The sequence below is a fragment of the Teleopsis dalmanni genome, chromosome 2 (genome assembly GCF_002237135.1).
Source record: "Teleopsis dalmanni isolate 2A chromosome 2, ASM223713v2, whole genome shotgun sequence".
In the NCBI taxonomy this organism is placed as follows: domain Eukaryota; kingdom Metazoa; phylum Arthropoda; class Insecta; order Diptera; family Diopsidae; genus Teleopsis; species Teleopsis dalmanni.
In genome coordinates, this window is record NC_051847.1 from 168,824,972 (window position 1) to 168,831,361 (window position 6,390).

Genomic DNA, 6,390 nt, shown 5'->3' on the forward strand with positions numbered 1-6,390 from the left:
TTAAACGTTTAATTATTTAACAAGAAGGAACCTATAGCCAAATTAAAAATACATAAAAAACCATTTTAATAAACAGGTCGAAAAATAAATTTTAAAAAAAGTTTATATTATTATTATTTGAATACCAACCTTAATAACTTTTCCTTAACTTTAATATTATTTAGTATAATATATTTTTTTTTAATATTAAAATATTATTATTATTTAATATTCAGTAATAGTTTCAAAAAATATTTTCGATGTTGTATCCCTTTTCAGAAATTTTCATGTCAGCCCTCGTAACTTTACTTTGCAAACGTTTGTATTCATAAGATACTTCTCAGATGCATTTAGATATTATGTGAACCAATTAATTCGATAATTTGTATACATTTTCATACACAATGAAAGTAGGGGTTATAAGATAACTTTGAAATTAATAATAATTAAATAAAAAATTAACATATGTATTTTTAAAGAACTTGCTATTAAAAACTTTATTTAAAACATATACGAAAAGCATCAAATAATCTTAGAACAAATACTTGAGAGAATTATTTAAATGTTAATAACTTGCAATTATAGTCAACTGAATTTTATATGTATTAAGCTACCTTAAGTAAATATTTTGCATAATTATAAACAATTTTTTGTTGCTACATAAACAAAGAGTCGATATTGGTTTTTATTTCGTAAGCATTGATTAAACGTGCAAATAACCATTTAAATTTGCAAATCTGTTTAATCATAAGTCATGAAGTCTCATGCACAATCGTCTCCAAATAAATTGGGTCGAACGCCAGAAGCAAAAACCAACGGAAATTGTAACCAAGAAAGTTAAGTGGAACTGATTTATCTGAACGACATATCGGAGTGGCAGACACTCCTTTTTGGTTTTATAATTCGTGTCGAGGGTTAAAAAAGGTTTAACTGCATATAAATGGCGTATTAAGTACTACCATTTCTTTAAGGTTAGTTTAAAAAATATTAAATAAAAATAACAATATAAACAATCAGAAATGAAAACATTATAACGAATAATTTTGAGGTTTCTTATTTCTTAGCATTGACGTTTCCTTTGTTAAAGAAATTGACAAATTAAATTTATGACTTGGTAAACTAACCTTGAAGAGAAGCAATCAGAAAAAATCAAACCTAAGTCATTGCGAACAATGCGATTAACCATAATTGCATTTTTTTTTTAAAAATCATTAAAAATGATATTAGTTTAATATTTTTTCATTAGAGTTCAATGAGAGCAATTTATAGTGGTGAAGTATTAGACGTAATCGCACATTACTGCACTTATGCTAATGGCTCCCAATAATGAAGTAAATTTGCACGATTTTTAAATATATTATTTTGTAATAGCGGAAGGAAATTCAATTTATTTGAGAAAATTTTGTTTGTATTTAGTTAAGGTTATAATTGCAAATACTATATTTGCATTAACAGAAGTTTATAAAATTGAAAAAAATTTTTAAAAACAATATTCTGCTAATTAATTTAAGCCATAATTATATACATTTATTCACTTTTTGCAATACTCTAGCATTTCTCACAGATCCTCCTTAAAGTTTTATTTTGTGGTATATTAAAACAAAGATATTGGTTGATTGGTTGTAGTGGCAGGCCATTAGATAATTTCCATCTACCTCAAATAGCGATTTTTCACTATTTTGCTATCACATTCCTCGCAAGAACCCTAGTATAGAAGAGACTAAATCCATCCCGCCGAATATAGATAATTTAATAGGAGGTTTGCCTTTACCAATGAACAGTCTGATAAACTATCAAAGAAGTATAAGTGCATGCTCTGATATGAAATCATTTATACTTCTTTAATTATCCAAAAGTTAAAAAAATAATATTTCACAAATTTATAATAATTCAGTTCAAATATCCATGTAAGTAATATGATTCATATACTATTCTAATACTCTGTTACTTTATATACAACCTAAACTAATGGAAATTGTTTAAATTTAATTAGAATTAACCGAAATTAATTTTGTTACTGCCATCACACTTTTTCATATTTATATTTATACTTATATTAGGATGCTTAGTTAATTTTAATTATTTACAAAAATTAATGGCATTGCATAAATCCCTTCATATAAAAACAATAACAATTAAGAAAGTATATGTATAGAATTATTGAACCTCTAATATGCTTATATATAAAGGTATACATGAAGTGAATAATAAAATATAAGTACTTAAATAAAAAATATTTAATTGAAAATAATTAACAAAATTTAAGAAATAGCTAAAAAGAATTCATGATGAAAATTCAGCAATAACTTTTGCAATTATGCATAATTGCAAAGTAACAATTGCAATATGCTTGAATGAAAATATCAAATATGCACGGAAATGAGTCATATATAATAGATCTTAAATATGATTCAGATAGCTTCTTTTTCCTTAATTGGTTATAATTCTTGATTAAACTGAAAATCGAACTCTTTGACAAACATATTTTTTTATAAAAAGGTTTAGGTTTACGAAAAGTAGTGAACTACAACAACAAAATTTTTTTAATACTATTTTAATTAATTGAATTTTTGGTTGACCATACAGCTCATCAGTATCATCAGTAGACTTGGAATTATTTCTTGTATTTAATTATTCGTAAATAGTTTCTGAGATTACAAGTTCCAGGGATTGAAGTCGTGCCCTGCCAAATTTAAAGCTAAAAGTCAGCGTTCATTAGCCAACAGACCCAAAGTCATACTTGACTTTTATGTGCGCACATTTTTCTGGAGTTAATTTGTTGTGAAAGTTTTATTAACTTTCATACTTCTTTATTTTTTATTTTTTATTAAATTCGCTACCTCTCTTGTCCATCATTTCTTATACATTCCAACAACTTCTAGAAAAAACTTTAATATTTTTAGAAACTAATAAAATATTTCCAGGGCTGTGTATAAGAATTTGTGAACAATTTTTTTAGTTTATTTACTTATATATACATAATCCATTACTTAATAAGATTAAAACTTTGTAATCAGAATTAATTCGCTATTAAGTGATGTGTCATAAAAATCATTATTAAAATAACTTTCTATACAATATATGTATATACAATGCCATATACTTTTAAGATATATAAATATTTTGTAAAAATTTTTCCCCAATTTGCCAAAATTTATTTGATAATCTAACATTTCCATAAACGTTATTATTAAATTTTATTTATTTATGTAATAAAATTGACGTCTCTATCGAATACAAACAATTGCATCCAAACCAGCATTTCTCACTTGAATATCTCGATTTTCATCAGCCATTATTGTAATTTTAACGTCGTATTACTGGTATTTTCATCGCAATTGTTTACAAATTAATCCAACTTATCCAACTGAACCATCGCGAACGGTGTAAAGAGCCAAACCAGACGCTTACTCAGCGCAAGCAACTTGGACTTAACATTTGTGTTCGGTTCGATCGCAATGCGTTTCAAAGTCAAGGTTGAGTCAATCTGGTATATACGTATTACCCGCCCGGTTGTTGTATCTCGAATTCATTAATTATGACGAATGAAGACATTTGTGTATGCAGAAACGTGTTCGCTATGAAGACACACAAATATAATATAGTGAAGTTTATAATTATTAACATTTCAAATGACTTTTGATTCATGTCTGAAATGGCAGACATGTCTGTTGCAAAAAATTCATATGCAACGCTTCAATAGCCACGGAATGGAATTCCTCGTATTATTACAATGCGAAAAACAAACATACGAGAAATTGCTCTGAGAATTGGTAAACAATTGAATTTTGTGGTAAATTTCACAGCGGGTCACATATATATTTTCAAAAATTTTTATTTCTTTATGCCACTTCTTTGATTTCTTATGTTAAACAATTAAGTTCCAAAAAAAAAAATAATAATAATCGAAAGTAAAAGTTAAGATAGTCCAAAATGTATCTGCCTACGGCACACGAAGTTTTCCGCAATTTGGCATATAAATATAATTATGCCGAAATAAATTTTGATGAGGCTTATTTCGTATGTAAATTATAGTTCTCATAATTCATTCACTCAACTCTTACAGCAATTTAATTTTGATGGAAAAATAAAAATTATTTAAAAATTAATTTTTGCAGGTTATTAGTAACTATTTCCTAAATCTATTTCTGTATTGATAAAAAAATATTTCAAGTATTATATGTACGTATTATATTTATATATAATGTGTACTAGCATATGCGTTTATCAATTAATTGCCTACTTAAAAAAATTTTAATTAATATTTAACAACAAACTATTTACGAACTCATACATCTTTTTATCACTTCATTAAATCATAAATTATGACTTTAAATATAAAATTTAATTAAATTTTTGAAGCGTAAACTAGTTTCAGCTTTTTTACAATCCATTTTTTTAAAAACCAAGCTCAAACTACTACTTTCTATGGTATATTTTAATTAATGGAGCTTGCCTAATTTGTTTGCTTTACAAAATTGTATTTAATTAGATTACTTAAAAATATTTAATATTTGACATACATGTATATCAAATGACAAATCCAATTAACATATGTCTATGTTAGATCTATATTATTATTATTTCCATACTCCATTAGGAGCATAAGGAGTCTACAAAAGCTTTCCACTAGTTTCTATTTTGTGCTATTGCTCTCAACGATTTACCCGTCTCCTGCTAAACCTGTCCTTCTCCAGGTTATAGTTGGCGTGCCTCTGCGCCTAGTCTTCTGGGGTGCCCATATTTATTTCTTATTATCATGTTAGATCTATATAAAAATATTATTACATATTTATATAATATATATATATAATTTGTTCTGTGTTATATTGATAAAGTAAAGTCGGTGATTTCGTTCACAATTGAAAATAATTGTGTATAGAATTAATATTTAATACGAGTTTAACCCAGATACTGAGTATAAAACAAAAAATATTATGAAGAATAAATGGGGTTATAGAGTACTATTAAAAGGTCAAAATAATTATTTCTACAAGATATGTATCGAAATGTTAGAGAAGTGCTGAAGAGATTGTATTGCTCCTGAAGGAAACTACATTGATGAATGTAATAGTAATTTTTAAAAAAAAAATGTGTTTTTATAATAGTCAAGAAGAAAGTTGTAACCGAAAGAAACATTAAGTCATAAAACCTTCTACATATCAAAACAGATTTATCCGAACTTATTTATTATAGTTCACAAAGTACTCCTTAAAATACTGCATAATTTAATTATTCTCATTTTGTTGGTTTTTGAAATTTGAACTACCGTCAACATACTTTTAGTAGTAGTTATACTAATTTTCTACCACTTACTTTTGTTATAGTAGTACTAATATTAATTTCCTGAACTCCTTCTAAAGAACAGGGCCTCAAAAAAAAAGTTGTTGTTTATATCCCAAAAACCTACATTGTTCCGTATATTTTTATCACATATTCTGACAATGAATATGATTTTCTAAAGGTTTTCCAAAAAAAATTTTTTTCTTATTATTTGCCACAAATTTAAACGCGCTTTCCTCTTAAAATTGAATATATGTATATGGAGCTCTTATACAGATATATACTCATAATGGTAGACATATTATTCTTTTGTTCTAAATTTTTTACCTAATTTCTTACTATTTATTTATTTTATGTTTCTTATTCCATGATGAAAAATTTATTAAGAAAAATAAGCAAAATTTAAATAACAGTGTTGCTAAATACATATAAAATTTAAATATCAGTTTTAATTCAGATTAAAAATTATATTCACTAAACAAGTACTTTCTGTACATTGAAGCGTGTTTTAGACACTGTACCAAATTTTTTTAATGAATGTATGTATTTATACATTTAAATTGTGTTGAAAACTGGTGTTTCTAAACACAAAAAACCAGAAGCATTAAAGCATATACAAAAAATTTCAAAAAAAAAAATAATGAATTTGCAACAACAACGATATTGTTATGTGTGCCATAGAAGCTGCGAAATAATAAATTATCTGTTACAGTTGAATTATTGAAAATCAAAATTTTTTCAACTAATTATTGTTGTAATTATTTGTGTGAAAGATATATTAAAAGTAAAGTAAGTCCTCTTAATAATGAGAAAGTTTGTTATGTCTAATTTAATTACTTTAGTAAATGATGCTGACGATGTGCTCCTTACTCCTCTACTTAATGATGGGAAAATTACTTACTTTTCATTTGTACTACCGAAGTTACTGCTTTTCATTGGTGTAATTATACTTATCATTATCAATCACGATCATGGTTAAGTATAAATGTATGTAAATATTACGTTTTCTGAGAAGTAAATTTTTTTTGTAATAAATTAAAAAAACAAAATAATTTCATAGTGTCAAATTTTTTCCAAAATTATTTATTTTTAATTTAGATCAGCTTTTGACAACTTCATTTATTATTT